This window comes from Gymnoscopelus braueri, assembly GCF_963280865.1.
Source record: "Gymnoscopelus braueri genome assembly, chromosome: 19".
In the NCBI taxonomy this organism is placed as follows: Eukaryota; Metazoa; Chordata; class Actinopteri; order Myctophiformes; family Myctophidae; genus Gymnoscopelus; species Gymnoscopelus braueri.
Genome location: NC_137621.1, coordinates 11,655,428 through 11,676,349, shown reverse-complemented (window position 1 = coordinate 11,676,349; position 20,922 = coordinate 11,655,428). Strand labels below are relative to the sequence as shown.

Sequence of the window (20,922 nt, the reverse complement as noted above, 5' to 3'; positions counted from 1 at the left end):
AGACTCTAAAAACTAGACTTGTACCGATACCAGTATCGGAAAAGCTACCTTAACTGCCTAAAACACTGGTATCGGTATTGGCGAGTATGCTAGTCTATGCCATTCCAATACCACGTCAACTATCACATGATGATATTTCCTTTACAGTAATATTTTGCTTCAGTTGATGTTGCCTGTTTTATACTCTTACTGTACTATTTACATTATAATTTTACTAAGTTGTAGCTGCACTTTAACAATTATGAATGGAATTTTTATTTATTCCTAGATATTCCTGGTTTTCAAACTATTTAATTTCAAGGAAACTCGTAGGGTCCATTTGGTTTAATGTGCAGCCACACTCTCAGAGTTACTGACATGTAAGGGTCACCGATTCGGAACACTGTCAAGGAACCTTGAGAGTCCATGGACCACACTTTGAGAACCACTGTCCTTACGTACTGGTATCAGATTGGTACTCTGTATCGACTGATACGCAAATTATGGTTATCGGAATTGGTATCGGGGAGGAAGAAATGGCAGTGGTGGAAAAAAGTACTCACATTTGTTACTTAAGTAAAAGTATCAATACAGCAATGTAGAAATACTCTGCTAAAAGTCCGGAATTCAAAATGTACTTGAGTAAAAGTACAAAAGTATTGCTATCAAAATGTACTTAAAGTACCAAAAGTAAAAGTACTCATTATGCAGAATGCCCCATTTCAAGTTTTCAAATGTATAACAATCTTTCAAAAATAGCAGATCTGCTATTTTCAAATGGCCGAAAAGTATACAGAGCTGAAGTGGTTAATGTATGCTTTGTAATAATAATCAAAATCTACAAAGTAACTAGTAACTAAAGTTGTCAAATAATTGTAGTGGAGTAAAAGTATAATATTTGAGAGTAGTAGTGGAGTAGAGGTAAAAGTACTGCAAATTGGAAATATTCCAGTAAAGTAAAAATACCTCAAAACTGTACTTAAGTACAGTACTTGAGTAAATGTACTTAGTTACTTGACACCACTGAGAAATGGTATTGGTACAGCTCTACTAAAAAACTGTGTGGCTTCCGGGAGCAATCTGTAGCTATGGATCGCAAGTTACTAGTGTTGGTGTGCAGTTTATGAACGACGCATGTCTGTGCGGCCGGGGGTGGAGGCCATGTATTTCCGATCAGAGTATTGGTGGCTAGTCTGGAGCAGTGTTGACAGCAAATTCTGATTTAGTCATAGTCTTTTGAATCAAATTCCTTTTAGTTTTAGTCATATTTAATCATCTGAAATCTTTTAGTTTTTGTCTAGTTTTAGTCGACTAAATATCATAAGGTTATAGTCGACTAAATCTACAGTTGATTTAGTCGACTGAAATGTATTTTGGCGGGCCGTGATGGCAATGGCTGATTTTACACTTGGTTGCATGCTGAAAATAGCCGATCTACAAGCTTGTAGATCTGCTATTTTCAGAGCGCACCAAACACCAGAGCGCAACCAAACATAAAATGACTTTTAGTTCTACTGGATCTCTTCTCCACTAGTCCCTCACTAACATTTTAGTCTAGTTTTTATTTGTTGACAAAATGTTCTATATATTTAGTTTTAGTCATCGTAGCGTAGTTTTTATTTAGCTTTCGTCAGTGAAAAAAAAGGTAGTCGACGAACATTTTTCGTCATAGTTTTAGTCGACGAAATCAACAGTGGTCTGAAGCCACTTTTCCACCATCATAGCGAATTTCTACAGACTACACATCTGATATTTCAAACTACTAACACCTGTGACCTGTACCTATCCCATAACCCGGTCCCACAGACGGTCGTTGGGGCACCACAGACGATCTGTTGACCAGCTCTCTCTCCGTCCCTCTCTGTCCTCGGCAGCTCTCATTGCCTCAGTGAGAGTTTCTTTCAAGCGAGTCCATTCTCCGATGTCATCTTCCCCCCGATATCTTTTCTTTTGTCTCCCCTCGCCTCCCACCTTGTGCAGTGCCTTGCAGGCTACTAACGCGACACAACACAACACAACATGACACAACACAACACAACAAAACACATGCATCGCCTATGAAAGCCCGATTAAAATACTCAAGTAAATTATTTCAAAATGTGATTAGCTACCTCCTGCAATGGCGATGGGCCATTGTTGACCAGCATAGATTGGATTCAGGGTTCACTGCTGGGTCTGAATCGATTTCTTGCCTTCGTAAGACCTTCACCATCGTTTCACTGCGACTTGAGCGTTCGCTTTGGATGAATCGAAGCTTCATCAGTCAAGAAGCCCGAGAACCGATAGCCGATATAACAACAAGCCTTGAAACTACAACAGAAATACCTTCTCCTGCATGTAGTACACATCAAAGTCTTTAGCCTGGTATACAAAACACATCCTTCATAGCCACTTTCCCTCGAGAAGTATGTGAATAGTGTTTTGGAGAGCTGTATCTAGCTCCCTTTGAAGGTAGGAGAATACTTGTGGGCTTTGTTCATTCATACAAAGAGGTATATCTTCTGAAATATTTCACTCAGGGGAAGATTAAACAGCATCAAGTTCTAAGGACATTTATGACAAAGCCCATCCTCATAATTAACAATTTCTCCTACGATGACAAGTCATGGAATAGCCTTGATACAGTACTACTATAAGGCACCATCCATTCATGTGCTCTTACACTAGTTTCCCTTTTAGAGGGGTGAGATCACATTGGAAATGAATTTTCATTCTTCCGATCAAATTAATGTCATCTTTCTCACTTTAATCTAACATTAAAAAAACATATAAAAGGTGTTCTTTTTGCAAGGTTTCTAACTATATTCAATCAAGATCACCAAGAAGTTTGGGACTGACGTCTCAACCTTACAATTTGTTTCATAGTGTTGAGGTGAACATGAATATTTCCGCTCCATTCATTGCATCTTTGGTTTACAGTAAGTCTGTCTGAAATCAGTCATTATTACAGTTAATGACCGATGTGCTCAGATACTCAAGGCCAAGTTCTGCTGCCGGTGTGCCTGTGTGTGTGTGAGTGTGAGTGTGAGTGTGTGTGTGTGTGTGTGTGTGTGTGTGTGTGTGTGTGTGTGTGTGTGTGTATGTGTGTGTGTGTGTGTGTGTGTGTGTATTACTATAGAATACTTGGTTGTAGAAATTGTTGTTTTATGATAAGAAAGAAAAAAAATATTAAAAAATATTATATATAAATAATGTTTAATCACAATTAAGAAACTATTCTGGTTGGCTTTAGGGGTTTAGGCATTTAGAGGTTAGTGCACCAGTGTCGCACATCGAAAACAACAGAGACATGTAGTGAGCTTATAGATCAGCTATTTTCGATGCACGACACCGCATGCAACTAGAAGTATAACTAGGGTAAGGTTTAAAAGAGGGCAAAACATTAAAAAGAATTGCATTTAGAAAACTGTCGTCCTGTGTGTGTGTGTGTGTTTCACACACAAAGTCTGGATTTTGGGTAGAGTGAACATCTCTTCAGGATATCGTTGCTGGGTGGATGTCCAAAATGGACATCCAACGGACATGTTCTCTCAGGAAATGGAACAAAAATTAAAAAAATTGTGAAAATAGAAAATAAAGCTTGTAGATCGGCTATTTTCAATACTTTTGCTGGACACTTGTAGGACTAAGTAGGGCATGAAGTGAGAAAAAAATGGAATTATGGAGATACAAGGTTTCCACCCAACAGCGACGATATCGTGGAAACCTCATATGTCCAAAACTGTTACTTTTCAGGATTCAAATAAAAAAAGCATCAAAGGTGGCAGATCAACAGTGGATCTGCTACTTTTGATGCTTTTGTGTGACGTTGTAGTATGATCAAGTAGGGCGTTAATATACTAAAAAACACAAAAAGTTAGAATATTGAGATACAAGGTTTCGGCCCGACAGCAACGATATGTAACCTATACAGCACAATGGAGAGAAACAGAAGGTCTGGGGGACATGAAACAGTCACCTTGAACCAGATTGCTCCTTGAAGACACGACGATTACCCATCTGCACATTTCTGAAGCCTTTTGATTAAACAATGTGTCCAAAATAAAAGAAACACAATTTCAGTCATTTCAATGTGGCTTTCCGCACAGATGGGTTGCCAACATATTTGTTTAATTAACTTGTAGATATTCTCTTTATACCCGGCGCCCGTGATGGCAATTAACATGTTTTGTGGACGGGTTCAAACTTTTTTGGAGGATGCGAGGATGGATGGGAACACATTAGACGAGGTCAGGGAAAATGGTCTCCCATTCTTTACGCTGAAAGGATGCTTTTATAAGGTGATCGCAATTGAGGACTAAAACCCCAAGGGCAAATAAAATGATGAAGAACTCATCTTTAATTGGCAATCTTTTTGATTCATATGAATACCACTCCACAACTAATGTGGGTCCCATCCAGATTTCCATTGACTGCGTGGCGAGGCTCTCTTGAACCGGGAGTACGAAATGCAAAAGCAGTCACAATGTCGAGCGAAAAGGACAATTTCTGCATCTCTTGGCGAGCCAAAGGTTCTCAAATAGCCCACTCTTGGTTTTTAACATGATACAAGGAAGGCAGTTCAAATGAATCAATTTAGATTTTTGCAAAAGGTAAAAAAAAGTTAGTCATCTTTATTCCTGAAATACAATATATTCTGGTCAGCCATGGGAATAAATATAATCAACAATATTATAAATAAATTATGAATATTAAGGAGAATAAGATGTCTAAGATCTACATGTATGGAATTAGCTGTGCTTCCGTGGGATGAGTCCCAACTAAAAATAACGATCTGGAGCTTCTATCTATTTGCCCGTATAATGTAAAATCATAGAATGTTTACTACTAGACTGTTATAGTGGTCTGCAGCTCTGGAGGGTCTCCAGCATTCAGTTGTCTCTCTGTCGCCATCTAATGGTCGGAGTGTTGAATAAATCTGAGCTGTGGAGCCCAGCTGAGGAAAAAAGTGTGCAACAACACATCGTCCCTCTTTCCCTCTCTCTCTCTCTCTCTCTTTCTCTCTCTCTCTCAGGTAATTATGTCTTTTATCCGGGGAGCCGCATAAAGCTACTTTAACATTGGATATCCAGCCGTCCTAATGGCCCATTATTCAAATAAATGGAGGGGGTAACAGTTTGGGGTTGGCGACCCCCTCGGTGCGGCGGGGCCCTCCATCCCCGGCACACCTGCCGAGACAAGGTAACGTTTATCACTGACACCTTCACACACAGGACAGAAACAAAATGGCAGGCCGGGGTCAGGAATAAGGAGCGCGGCGGGCCCGTCATATTGCAAACATAATCCATTTGGTGCTAGGCTACCCGCTCTTGTGGTTGCCAGGCTACCGGCTAATATATTGGTCGCCGAGTGTGCGTCGGGAAAACAGGAAAAGTAAGATGTTGACTTTGAGATAAGTACCTCTTCAAATTAAACAGCGCCCATCACATTACGTTCAAAATAACATTTCCAAAGGTCAACTTTAAATAGTCCCCCATTTGCAGGGAGGGGAAAAAAATAAATCCTTGTGTTCTTCAACTCTCCAAAATCACCACATTTGCATATCAGTTATGTTAGTTAGGGGTCATTTAATTGTTTATGCTTTAATTGCGCGGAATGGAGGAGATAATATCGTTGCGGGCGAGGTTTTTGCAGTGTCACCCAAACACTCGGATGTCTCCTTATTAAAGTACACAAAAAGATAATTATGTTCTCGTCTGTCTAAACATTATCACGGCGAGACACTAGAGACTCGTCGCTGAATTGGACACAGGAGAGGGGTCGTCTCTTTATGAGCCGTGTGATCTGTCACCCGCACTACAGTGTTAAAGAGCGTGTCAACTCTCTCTCTCCCGCTGCTCCGGGGGTCAAGGGTCGGCAAAATTGTTTTGATGGCTTTGATTGTACCCTCCAAGCAGACACCATGCACCCGCCCGCCGTACGTGTGCTCACTCTGTTCAGTCTGCGGACTGAACACAAATATAGAGTCACTTAACCACTCAAAGCCAATGTACTTAAAGCTGCACTACGTAACTTTCCTCTTCTACCCCGGATTTGAACCCGGTTTCCTGCGCAAGTGCTGATTATTTTTTATACCATTGAGCCTGCTTGCTCAGGGGATAAATGTAATCTTGAGAAAAACAAATAACGCACATCCTCCGTTCTTTGGTGCTGAGCTTTAACTGTATGAACAGTGATACTGAAACAAAAATAGGCCTCGCAACTCACTTTGTTTCAAGTATACTTAAAAAAGACCGAAAGGGTCGAAACGTCGTATCTGCTGTTTGTTTGAATAAAACCTTGGAGCATAAAAGTGAGTTGCGAGCCCTATAAATGTAATCTTACATTTTTTTCATAAAAAAAAGTAGTTTCATAGTGCCGCTTTAAAGTTGAAACAAACCGGGTGTAAACACCACTTCAACCTCAACAACACACTTGACTGACACACCCATTGGATGTCTCTGGTTTGTTAACATTATGCAGGATATTGGCTTTCACTGGTGGTAAACAAAAAAATTATAAATAATAAAGACAGACAGACAGGCAGGCAGACAGACAGAACGATCGACCGAACAAACTTAAACCTTTGGCTCACCAGCCATAGCGGCTGGTAGCTAAAACAATAAATAAAAGCATAATAAAATAAACTACCAGCCAGGCAGATTAATATGATAAATAGCCTTTTAGTATATTGCCATGTGTTAATATTACCATATAATACTCTAATAAAACAATATACCATGAATATCATAAACAACATAAGGAATATTATAGCATGCTATTGAGTAGACTTTAGGCAGACCTACAAACTCATGATTGCTTCCAAAAGTTCCAAAATCAAAGCCCTGATGGCTCGATAATCTACCCTGGCAAATGTATAGCAGCCTATCAGAGTAAAACAGTAATCATTTAGTGACATAGCAAAACTGCAAGTCTACTTACACACACCTCAACTAAAGTTTTTCAGAACTAACTGCTCTGTAGTAAATAAATATGAAAATGCCTAGATGTAACGGTGTGTGCGTGTGTGTGCGCATGCACGCACATACGCGCGTGTGTGTGTGTGTGTGTGTGTGTGTGTGTGTGTGTGAAATCAGCCCCTGTGTAAACAATGTTGTCAGTTAAGAGTGCTCCCTCTGTAGTGCCAAAAATAACTGATCTACAAGCTAAGGGGCCACGTCCACAGCAAGCAGTTTCCACGTAGTACCGCCTCTCCTCGATTTTGATAGGTCAGTCGAAAAAAAGTGACATTGTTTGAATGGCCTCTACTTGAGGCACCCAATAAACACAGGACACCCAGAGCGATGCAACGCCATGCTCTGCACTGGGAAGTGGAGCGCTACACCTTATAAATACACTGGGAAGTGGAGCGCTACACCCTAGAAATACACTGGGAAGTGGAGCAACACTGTCTCACTCCCCAAAAAGCATATTGTGACTTCTTGACCAAACGTCAAACGGTGACTTGAAGGGGGTACCCTTCCAGTCAACCGGTGCCTTCCCGGGCACTTCCGCACTCCAGGAATGCGGAAGTGCAGTTCTCAGATCCAAGACGGTTCGCCAAAAAACTGTTAAAACGACAGAGGCACGCCGTCTCAAGGTGACTTGAGCCACGGGAGGCACCGTAGCGCTACACCCTAGAAATACACGGCAGAAAGAACACTGGCAGCCCAAAAAATTATCTTTCTGTGGACACAGCCCTATAGTCTCACGTAGCCAGACAACTCTTCCACAATCTCCGAATGCTTTATAGTCTAGAACTACACATTCCGAAAGCTGAGGACGGAAGCTGTCATCTGTTTGTCATTTCTGTTCATGAAAATATATTTTAAAATATCTATATTTTTAAAATATAATATATTTACATTTTATTTTAGAATTTCCATTTCTGATAAGAAGCCAAGCTATATATGCTTCGATTATTTAATATTATTTATATTGGGACAAATTTGCACGACTTTAAAGGCAAAACGTAAGAGGGGAGGAGGTGTCACATCCGCTTTATCCTCTGATCGTTATCTGAGCTTCTGTTGCTCCAGACTGTATGAAGAAAGCATTTGACAATAGTGGGAGGCATCAGTCTGGCTCGTGAGACTACACGGCCCCTAACAGCACTTTGCATTGTGAAGCCGTTGTTAACTTGTAGATCTGTTTTTTTTTTTTGCATGGGGCGTGACTTCCCCTAGCTTACGACGCTACCACATCTCGCTCTATTTCCAATGAAAATGCTTCTTCATTTACAATTACATGATTTCGTACACTTGATGACTGTTTGTTTCAGGATGCACTCTTATGGACACTCTCCCGGTGGGATTGCTTGACTTTACCGTTTGATTGGTCCTGTAAGCGTAACACGTATCTAATGCTACGAACGGACACACATGCATGCACACACACACACACACACACGCACATGTCACAGATAACCGGCTGCATTGCTTTAAAAAAGTTGTACTTTAGGAAGAATCATAAACAGACAACAGAAGCTATTTCTTGTATGAAAATACAAGAAAAAATACATTTCAGGAAGTTGGCTCTGTAATTCACAAGCCAAAAAGGAAATCTACACGCCATTGACAGTTGTTAAATGTTTTCCCTAGCTGGATCCAGAGCATACGAGCGTATTGTGGAGTGGTGATAAACCAGAGGTATTTTTTTTATCCGCCCCTTGGAAATGCAGGTTCCACACAGAGATTCCAGACTAATATCTACGTAGTGATATTAGTCTGGCCATGCCAGGCTAGTGCGGACGGTCAATAAAATTAATATAAATAAATTCTGTGCAGGTGATTCATTTTCTAAGTGTCAGAGTTTTGAAGCGCTCGTTTTCAATAACGCAACGTCCTGCTGCCTCCTGCATTATGTGCAATTTAGAAACATGTGGTACGCGTACGCAGGACCTTTGAGTGATTTTCCAACGAGCGCTTCCAAACTCCAAATGCTCCATGCTGCTCAATGTTTTGCCCCTCAGTCTAGATGAGGTGGAAAAGTGACGCATGTGCACACTACCTATACGAGAAGCGGTGTGTAGCCACGGCGGAGCGGATTATCACCGTCATTCACCACCCCAGCCATAGTCTGTTCACGCCGCTACTGCGACCACGGCAAGGCAAGCGATAGCCATGTACACAGTATCAAATGCCATTCAATAGACTATGGAGCAGTTGTTTCCACCTGGCAACCATCTGAACAAACGTCGATTCCTGCCGTCAGGCTGTCCTGACGACACATGCTACCTCACAGGGTAATTATTTGTGTATATATGACTGCTGTTGCACGGGCACTTATGTATACAGTCCCAGGATATGTTTGCTATCTGCTACTAAGTGATGCCTCGCCAGCACAAGAGACTATATGATTCTATTCTGCTGCTATTAAACCTGCTGCAATGTTTCTCCACTTGCACTAGACGCATTTCTGCCTTATTAAATTGCTATTCTATCTACACAGAAGATGCTGTGATTCTATGTATGCTGCTATTTTAATTGTCAAATTGTATTGCTATTTTTAACCATGCGACTGATGTATATGGTATATTTGACATTGCTCGTATTATACTAGAAATAGTTCGCATATGTAACTTGTTTTCCTCGTTTCTTTCATTCACTGTTATTTACCCTTTTCCTGAAACTGCGAATGTTGGCGCTTGTAAAGCATTTCACCCACTCATTTCCACCTAAAGTTAAAGTGGTTAATGTATGTATTATAACATAATAATTGATAATTGCAAAGTAACTAGCAACTAAAGTTTTCAAATAATTGTAGTGGAGTAAAAGTACTTTTTCCAGACAGACAGACAGACAGACAGACAGACAGACAGACAGACAGACAGACAGACAGACAGACAGACAGGGCAGGTGTTGGTGGGGTCATCAGCAGAGAGGACAGCTGTGGTGGATGATTTCCTCCTAACAATGTCCACTCTGGGTTCAGGAGTCAGGGCAACGACGACGAGGCCCTTTTTTTCCCACAACTCTCCCACGAGACACACTATCACCTGGTGAATAGAGGTGCTGATGTCATCGGGAGGTTGGTATTGATTGACCAGGCCAGGGGTAGCAAAGGCCAATGCAATTAAGGGACAAGAAAACATGCGGCGTTAAAGACTGTGTAAATAAAGGGACTCTGCAACCGGGGGGCCAGACAAAAGGGTCCGCCCGGGGCCCATTCAGGAGACTCCTTTTTCAACCGTTGTTGTTGGCCCTGGGTCTTCTACAGGCTCTCTGAGGGTCTGGGTGGGAAGCTTTGGGGAGGGGGAGGTGGGACAGAAGAAGTTTGTGTGTGTGTGTGTGTGTGTGTGTGTGTGTGTGTGTGTGTGTGTGTGTGTGTGTGTGTGTGTGTGTGTGTGTGTGTGTGTGTGTGTGTGTGTGTGTGCACGTGTGGAGGTTGGGTGTCCAGAGAAAACAGGCCACTGGATGTTGTCTCTGCAGATATTGAAGAGTGCTGCCTCGCAACCAGTGGTGTGAAGTGACTAAATACATTTACTCAAGTACTGTACTTGAGTGTAATTTTGAGGTATTTTTACTTTAGTGGAGTATTTCCAATTTTCAGTACTTTTACTTCTACTCCACTACATCTCAGAGGCAAATATTGTAATTCTACTTCACTGCAATTATTTGAAAACTTTAGTTACTAGTTACTTTGTAGATTTGGATTATTATTACATAACATAACACTTAAGCCCAATATAGCCTACATTTCTGCCATTTGAAAATAGCCGATCTACAAGCTCACAATGCGAGATTTTTACACATTTTAAAACTTGTAATGGGACATTCTGCATAATGAGTACTTTAACTTTTGGTACTTTAAATACATTTTGATGCCAATACTTTTACTCAAGTACATTTTGAATTCCGGACTTTCACTTTTAAACAGAGTATTTCTACATTGCAGTATTGATACTTTTACTTAGGTAAAAACATTTGAGTACTTTTTCCACCACTGCCTCGCAAAACAAAGTACAAACACGAGTGTTCGTTTAACTCTGAGGGTGTAAAGAATAAAATGGAACCTGTGAGGATTTGCGGTTCTCAGGTGATAACGGATGATGATGAACACCTACAGTATCTATCTGAAGGAGGATCTATCTCCGACATACCTCTCTGCCTATTCCGTCTTTTCTGCTCGTTATCCACTTACATTGTGACTTTTCCATTTTTTTTGTCCCTTTCTTTTAGAAAGAGAAGAGTGTAAGTGAATTCTATCAGCACAATGAACACTTCACAATTGGATCGAATCCACGCTCATCTACTAACTGTGTGAGTGGTTGAATGTGGATACTTCTTCCTATTATTACCACTTTAGCTAAAAACCCAACCTTGCACAGGCAGCTGGCCTCGTGAGTTTTGTGTAGCAAAACCATACGACTGAGCTAAAAACCCTCTTGGCAACAAATATCGATTACCAATTTGTTTTCATGATAATAAACTATTATACAGTGTCAACAAATAAGACATATTTTTGCCTGATGGGAAATTTGCATAAGGATATTTTACTTGGGGACAATATCATATTTAGGTAAATAACACCATTTGCTTGACTCTGACCTTGTTCCTGCTTCTGAGTGAAACCTCGCACATGTACTTCTTTTTTTAATCGTACGATTTTGCAACCCTTTTTCACCCAGTGCCAATTGTCTAAGTGATCCTGGGCGCTACACTCCCCCCGCCAGCCTGGGGAGCCCAGAGCCGAGCTCATGCCTCCTTCAATGCATGAGAGCCAACTGACCTTCTTATCACCTGACAGGGGGGAGTTTCCCCGGTAGCGCGTGGAAGGAACACGTTTTTCCAACCAGTTCCTTTCCCCTCCATCAGGCGCCCCGGCTGACCAGGGCAGTATAGAGACCAGGATTACTGCACGTTTTTGTGAGGGTACCCACCACTGGGAGAACATGCAAACTCCACACAGAAAGGCCCTTTCGCCAACCCCACCTAGGGTATGGGCGCTGATGACGTGGAGGATAGGACACGCCCCCATACAGTTGAGTAGAAGTAAAAGTACTGAAAATTGGAAGCACTCCTGTACCTCAAAAGACTTTTTCTTTTTTTTTTTCCTCTCTCTTCTGCACTGTATTTGTATATCTGTTATTTTTACTTATTTTGTTTTATGCATCCTAATGTCATTGTATAATTGTGTTTCCTTTGCTTGATGTTCAGTGTAAAGCACATTGAATTACCTTGTTGTTAAAATGTGCTATGCAAATAAAAGTGCCTTGTTTCGCCTTGCCTTGCACAATGGTGGCAAAATGACACCCTACTGTACATCGATAACAACTGTCAGATTTATCATCACAAACGTACTATTCAGCTCTTCTACCAAGTGAAGACTTTTGAAAAGTGATGATGTTTTTTTGGCCTTTACGGCACATCATGTTTCGATTTTTGTTTCTTTCCATATAAAAACATTTTTTTTCCATTTTTTTTCATCACATGCTTTAAAAATGTGCAAACAAAACAAAACTAAACTTATATGATGCTCATCTTGTTCTTTAGTATCTTGTGAACACCTTCCAGTGAACACCTTCCAGTGAACAGGTTTTGGCACCTTTTATTGTCCACAAATACCTTGCTGTGCTTTGTTAATGAGAAACAGGTCAGCGCTGAACTGTAATGATTAACAGAAGCCACATGTCACCATACTGGTAACCAGTGTACTGTTTACTGTACCTGTGGTACTGGAACCACAACAAGTGTTACTGTCTATAGCTAAATAATACTCAATACTCAAATGTCTGCCTCCTCATTGGCTTCTGATGCTGTCAACGCACTGAATGGGACATTATCACGTTTAATCAGACTATCGATTGGGCTGAGTAGGTGAGATGCCGACCTACCGACGGGGCTCAGTAGGTGTTTTGTCCTTATTCTGTGGGTTGACTAAAGTCGGGGGAAACGCTCGCTCAGATGTACACTACGGTTATACAAATAATGCTGGGATTATAACACAAAAAGCCCTGTGGGCTTGTTTCCATTGTGGTCCTGTGTATTCAATTCATCAAGAAAAGAAGACATATAAAAACATACAATTAATACAAGAAATCATCAATATAGGAGCAAGTATATTTACAGAAAAACAGTGTTGGGTCATTTATTTTGGCAAGCTAGAAGACAGTTGCAAATTGCAGACAGGCGCTCTTTTATGGCGGTTTTGAGGGAGGGTAGGGTACATTTTGATGGCTGTTTGGTAGGGCATTCCACATTTTGGTGGCATAATAGCAGAATGAATTCATCCCCGTGTTTGTACCGAATCTGGGGGGAATGAGATCAGTGGAGCTCCTGTCGTGCCCGTCACTCTTTGAAGTAGTCAGACAGGTACATGGTCCCTAAACGGTTCCCGGAACGAGTGTACTGTCTCTGTGTTGTACCGTCTAGCAGTACCAGGGGTCTGTGTCACAGTGTTAAGGGGAGCACTCATACGGACAGTGGGACAGATCGAACTCCTGACCCCCCTTGTGTTTGATCCGCCTCATCTCCTGACTACAAACACACCTCCTCCCCCTTGAACACATACAAATACACACACTCCAGGTGGGGGGTCACTGTGGTGATGCGACCCCCCCCCCCCTCCTATCCGTCTCTCAGGTGTCAACGTGATCAATTTCCGCTCCTCGATTTCGTGTTCATCAAATAAGAGGCCAACGTCTGCTTGTCCTGTGTGCTCGTCCCTCATTTACATTTTCTCATTAGCCTCACACTTTTATCATTCAAATTTTAACATCGAGGGCGCTCCTGCCCTCCACGTGTATCTCGCCCACCCTTCCACCCCCCCCCGGACAACAAAGGAGTGAGACACTGTGTGTGTGTGTGTGTGTGTGTGTGTGTGTGTGTGTGTGTGTGTGTGTGTGTGTGTGTGTGTGTGTGTGTGTGTGTGTGTGTGTGTGTGTGTGTGTGTGTGTGTGTGTGTGTGTGTGTTCAGAACACTCAGGATGAAGAGTGGAGAACTCTCACTGTCCACTCCTTGCTGTGTTTTACCTTCAACATGGGGCTGAGGACACAGTCACGTCAACCAGCTTGGTCGCCAGATAAAACGTTGTCACAGCACGTTTTGCAGAAACGTGCAGTTTTTGTATCCCAAAAACATTGCATGTTGCATGTGAACGTCCGCTGGTGAGAACCATGTAGAGTCGATGGTCACTTGTAGGTTGCATACTAACAAACCCTAAACCTAACCACTAAACCTAACCTTAACCCTAAACCTAACCTTAACCCTAACCTTAACCCTAAACCTAACCATAAACCTTAACATTGAAATGAGTTTTTGTGGTCCAGAAACGTTATCATTGAACGTTTCTGGAGTTCAAACGTTCAATGACAACGTTTCCTCTGGCGATAGGTTTGCGTCAACTCAAGCTTTTTTTTCCCCCTTCCGTTTATATATGACAAGAATAAAGAATAGTTCTTATTCTAAGAACTAGTTCGAAAGCCATGTGAATTGATCAAGCCGGGGCCTTACATTCGTGAAATAAAACGTTTCAACCTTAGGGACTGACGGATTTTCTTTTCTCATAGTGTCTACGAGGCCTTGGCCATGGTTTTAAATGGCCCAGCACTTGACCCTGGTGCCTTCCACACATTCAGCGACGCCACATAAGACTCGAATGTGACACGTTTTGGTCCTTGAATCAGAGTATTTTTTCCTCTGTGGCTTTGATAGTCGTCAAGGATACCACAACATTAAAAGCCAACGCACAAAGATGCAAATCTCCTGCTCCTTGCAGATACTGTATATTTACCACACTGGCACATAGAGTAAGATGTGAAATGGTTGAACGTTATGTCTTTATGTGGCATCGTGTGACAGTGTGACACGCTCACAACATTCCGTATACATCATTGGTTCTCAATGATGCTTTTTCAAGTCAAGGACCCCCAAATTGATATGTATTTGGCCGCGGACCCCCATCCGAAAATGTTTTGTGCCAGGGACCCCCAGAAGAGAAGATTTATGTTTAAAAAATCAAGATATTAGATTTTTTTTCAAATATCTTTTGATATTTTTCAGAAATGTTCAAAAATAGCAGATGTCAGAGCTTGTAGATCTGCTATTTTTGAATAGCAGACATATACAGTAAATGGGTAAAGCGGTTGAAATGATTGTGATGCTATATTACCTACTTTTACTGGGGACCCCCTGGAACCAAGTCAAGTCAATTATCTCTCCTATTGGTACCAACATCAAACCAGCATGGAATTGTGGCCAAAATCTTTATCCAACGATAACAAAATATTCTTTGTTTGGGGGTTCTGAGCAAAGTCTCATCAAATGGTGGTCCGTGGCTCAAATGCCAAATAAATAATGGACATACAGTAATTGATATATAACACCTGAAGTTCCCTTGGGGGCTATAGGGTGAAGGCAAACATCTATACCGCTTATCACGAGGGATGACAGGATGAGCTACTTTGCTATATCATCTCTGTCGGGTAGAAACCTCATATGTCCAAAACTGTTACTTTTCAGGATTCAAATTCAAAAGTAGCAGATCTACAAGCTCATAATGTACCTGCTACTATTGATACTTTTGTGTGAAGCTGTAAGTAAGTAAGTAAGTAGGTCGCAGAGGCTTACTGTCGGTATCAGCCAGAGCGGCGGGGGTCTAACCCCGTTTCGCAGTGCGCTAGACCCCTGGGAGGTATAGCCTCGTTCCCAGCCTTTACTCATCTGCAAAGAGAAAAGCCTGGTCACGACCTAAAGCAGAGAGAGCCTATAGGGGCGGAACTTCCGTCGTATGCATTTTACCCCGGATACAATCTTTTTCGACCAATTACAACACTTGTTTCATTGACGGATAATGTAAATAGATTTTGTAAAGCGTCAACGTCATTTCCTTGGACGGTACTACCGCCAAATTCCGGTACCTCTGTTTTAGACACTCAACCGACTATAGGTCTTGTGGTCAAGGCGGACGAGAGCTCTACCGACTGACTGAGCTACCCGGATGCCGGCGTAGTATGATCAAGTCATTAATGTATGAAGAAACACACACGTTTTTTAAATATGGAGATAATATAATATAGAGGTTTCTGCCCGACAGCAACGATTTATAGATTTCACTTGTCTGTGTACACTGCTCAGGGGCTTTACACCATTGGTTCTCAAAGTGGGGTCCGGGGACCCCCAGGGGTCCCTGGGGGGGGGGGGGTACCGGGGGGTCCCCAGCAAAATGTGTTAATATAGCGTCACAATCATTTTAACCACTTTAACCATATTTTATACTTTGGCTATTAAAAAATAGCAGATATACAAGCTCATAGCGCGGCACCGAGTGCCGCGCTATGAGCTTGTAGATCTGCTATTTTAGAAAAATCCCTGGCACAAAAATGTAGATGGGGGGGGTCTGTATATCATTTTGGGGGTCCTTGACATGAAAAGGTTTGAGAACCACTGCTTTACACAGCTGGAAAAATGTGTCTTTGCCTCAATACAACTGACTGGAAACTACAAATCTACAGTGAGGTGTGTGAGCAACGGCATAAACGCTGATGCTTCTAGAATTCCCTCAGAGCAACACACGCACGCGAGGCTAATGGATGTTGTGTCAGAAATCACAAATAACTTAAATGAACCTGACTACAAACAACCAGCTTCGTATTGAGGCTTGTCAATGATGGAGAGGGAAGGAGGGCTGTGAGAGCTTGATGGGTTCAGGCTTCAAACTAAAGAGATGAGGAGAGATTAGATCGGGTTGAGGCTGGGGGTGCAGGGGGGGGGGGTAATATCCCCCCAGACGTCTTTCCACAATAAATATATTTTTAATTTGTGCTCTTTTATCCCGTTCAATCCGGGAACGTCATCTCTGTCATTTCAGATTTATTTGGCTATTCAAAAATAACAGAGCTCAGAGTGCCGCGCTATGAGCTTGTAGATCTGCTATTTTTTAGAAAAAAATCATCAGAATGTGTGCAAATCTTTGAATATATATTTTTTAAAGCGAACATTTTTAACTCAAATCTGGGGATTTTTAGAACAGTTTTTAGAAAAAAAATATGTTGCTATATCAGTGGTTCTGAAACTTTTTCATGTCAAGGACCCCCCAAAAAAAAGTTTGCTTTAAAAAAAGAAAAAAATATATATATATATTGTAAGTTTTGCACACATTTTCACGATTTTTCAAAAAAAGCAGATCTACAAGCAATTTTTGAATAGCCAAAGTATAAAATAATGGTTAAAGTGGTTACACAGCATGCGTCCCCCGGTTCTAATGGATTATTAACCAGCAAAATCACTTCAAAATGAATAGCACATTATTAAGTCCTCTAGTGGGGCTCTTAGTGTTCTTTATCATGAGTTTGTATCAGCGTGCAATTCATCTCGGGCCATTCTTCACGCTGAATATGTTTTATATGAGGCGCCATTTATCACGGCCTGTCAGCCCTTAACTGTATCATTATTCAGTCTAGAGTTATAAATTGGAATCATTAAATGGTTTTTCATATAATCTGATGCAATAACCGCTCCCTCTTTATTGGCTTGTGAAAAGGAAAATAGTAAATACAATTGTCTGTCAAGATCCTCAGAGATAGTGACTCTCTCTCTCTCTCTGTCTCTCTCTGTCTCTCTGTGTCTCTCTCCCAGGCTGAAATGAAACCAGGCCTTCCACCAAGGAGGAGGAAGGATCAATGTCAGTACATTTGTTCGACTTTCGTTGGCGGAGGGTACGGGGGGTTCAGTAGCATGAGGGATGGACAGAAAAGAAAGTGTGACACCCGCTGAACCCCATGAGGAATGTGGGCTTAACTGTCAATATTTTCCCCGTACAGCGGCGCATCAATCTGTGCCGTCCTTTCACCCCTCCTACGATGATAGCTCTTGCACCGATATTCATTACAGAGATATGACTCCGCCATGAACTGCAGCTTAAGACGTCCAGAAGAAATAATGTTTGACTGGTAATCAAAAGTTGCTCCGTTAAGCAATACGATCACGAGGGTCAAGGCTTTCATTTTTTTTTTTTTTTGCATACCTTCAGCATTTTGTATTCTAATCAGTAACCAGAGATGAACTCAGATGAAACGTATTCTGTGATTGGAAAACATTCCAGCCTATTAAATCCATTCTGCTCCCAGCGGAGACGGCATGAGAAAGAACTTGATCAATAGTGAAATGCAAGCCCAAATATACTTTATTTTTTTAAGCGGAATGCAATAGCAGGCAGCCTACCATCAGGATGCCAGTAAGTGCAGCTGCATCTAAGTCACTCACCAGAATCAGAATCAACGTTATTGTCTCATCACACGATTGATTACAGGTGTAAAAGAGTGGATGGTATTCTTTTGTGTGTGCAAGGTCTCAACATTACAGTTACAAGAATAGTTAGAATAGGGGAAGAGAGAATAGAGAAGAAAGGAACACGCATCACAAACTATTTAAGTAGAACCACAGCCACACTAATGTCCGGGTTGGACAAGAGTGACCCATCAACATTTCTTACTGCCCCCTCCCGCAATCAAAGAAGTCTAGATCCGGCCCTGAGCATGGTGTATAAAATCACAGTATCAACTGATTGACTGATTGATTGAATACTTTATTAACATTTTTGCAAAAAGTACAGAGTTATACAGTTATACAATAACGCTAAAAGGATAACACAAAAAGTTTCCATTGTGGTCCTGTGTATTCAATTCATCAAGAAGCTATATGGTTCCACTGCATATAATTAAAGTGACATTGCTAAAGAAATTTAAAACAGAGCAGCAGGTATGAGATCACAGTTTCACGATGTATGGTTGAAGAAAAACGTAGCCATATAGCAGCTCATGATGACTAAAAACATTCATGTTTAGATCACAATGTGTAGTATTCTGCTGTAAAAAACAACAACAAGCAAAACATGAATGTGGTTCTCAACCAGTGGTCCGGGGACCACCGCTGGTCCTTGAGGGGGTTTCAGGTGGTCCCCAGCTAAATGATGGAGAGTTGGAAACCAAATGGACCCTTATAGATCTTTAACTCTTAAGAGTGTAAAATGAAACCAAATGGACCTGTAAGGGTCCATTTGGTTTCATTTTACACTCTCATTTTACACTCTTGAGAGCATTTTAGAGTTAAATTAGTGTTAAACATCTGCATTACTTAATTTACAAGAAGTCTACACAATTAGAGAATGTAGAAGGATTGTTATTTTGATCAGCGTTTGCCTGTTATCTCTCCTATTGGTACTAACATGAATACAGCATGGAAGTGTGGACAAAATCTTATCCAACGACAACAAAATATTCTAAGTTTTGGGGTTCTGAGAGTCTAAATCTCATCAAACGGTGCATGGTCCATGGCTCAAATGCCGAATAAATAATGGACCTTGATATGAAAAGGGTTGAAAACCACTGAAATAGAGGTAAGAACAATTACAAGAACATTTGAAGTAATGCACTACTATATTTTGCCTCATACAACCTGCAGGCTCATGAGGGAAAGGGTTTTGAGGAAAGAGGAGCTGTTTCTGTGTCAGCCAAACCACAGCATTAGAATGATGGGTGAACACTGCCACCCTCTGGTCAACTATTCAGGCAGCAAAATTATGGTTTTCTACCTTTTTCATGCCAAGGACCCCTAAATTGATATCCATTTGGCCGTGGACCCCCATCTGAAAATGTTTTGTGCCAGGGACCCCCAGAAGCAAAGATTTGAGTTAAAAATGTTCGCTTTAAAAATAAATATATATATTCAAAGATATGCACACGTTTTCAAGATTTTTCAAAAATAGCAGATCTACAAGCTCATAGCGCGGCACTCAGTGCAGCGCTATGAGCTTGTATATCTGCAATTTTTTAAAAGCCAAAGCTAAGTGGTTAAAATGATTGTGACGCTATGTTAACTCATTTTGCATGTTCAGAAATGGGGTGGGGGGTTTAATTTAGAATGACAGAGTTCCAAATGAGTCCTAAATCTGGTATATTTTTCTATCATCTTCATTGATGTAATTTGAATGAAACATACAGTATTCTCACATAGAAAATGTAAGTTGAAATGTGTCAAATATCAGAATTGAGGCCAAACTGGTTCCCCTGCTTTCACAGAAAAACAAAACTCCTTTTCTATGAGCCTGTGCTGCCATCTACTGGCTCCAAAGTCAAACAACAGGGCATGTGTCATGATTATGAAGCTGTAAAAATAAATGACCCTCAAATAATGTTTGCTTGTGTGAAATGATACAAATAAAAAGTATAAGCATCTGCAACAAATGTTCAAGGGGTTTATATGTATTCTCAGTACAATTCAAATACAAGAAAACACGACACAATTCAGAGCAAATACCTTGATGAATGTCATCTTTGGCACACTGTGATTAGATGGTAAAAAACAAAATAAGGGTTGTTTTACCAAACCTGATATCACCACCAACAACATAATGTCTCTGTTGGGTGGAAACCTCATATGTCCAAAACTGTTACTTTTTCATAATACACAAAAATAGCAAAAATAGCAGATCTACAAGCTCAAAGCGCGTCGCTTCGTGCCGCATTTCGAGCTTGTAGATCTGTTATTTTTGATGCTTTTGTGTGACGCGGTAGTATGGGGCATTAATGTACGAAAAAACTAAAAAAGGAGATAAGAGGTTTCTGCCCGAAAGCGACGATATAATTATCAATAGTTTTGGTATTAAAAATATCAGGAAAAGGCATTAGTATGATGTTGTGAATCATCAGCACTGTTACAATCAATTAGCCATATTGGTTGGTTGATGCAGAGGCCTGTGCAAGACAAACAAGCAATCTCATTTAACCCCAGCATCCCATATGTGGTGAATATTCAGCAAAGATAGCAGATCGATAAGCTCACAATGCGAGATGAAACTTGTAGATTGGGTCCCTGGAACAAAATATTTTGAGATGGGGTCCACGGACAAATACATATAATTTTGGGGGTCCTTAACATGAAAACAGTTTGAGAACCACTGATATTATAGCGACAGAAGTAAAAAAACAACAAACAAAAAAACTGGCTGCCGTGTTAAGATGGGTG

General features: G+C 41.1%; 1 long non-coding RNA gene across 1 annotated transcript in view; it reads left to right on the top strand.

Moving 5' to 3' along the window:
* Positions 1-797: 797 nt before the first annotated feature.
* The window catches only part of LOC308073932, a 68,126-nt gene continuing 48,001 nt past the window's right edge, over positions 798-20,922 (top strand). Inside the window, exon 1 of the long non-coding RNA XR_013932059.1 lies at positions 798-840. This is a non-coding gene — a long non-coding RNA (uncharacterized lncRNA). The remainder of the gene's footprint in view (positions 841-20,922) is intronic.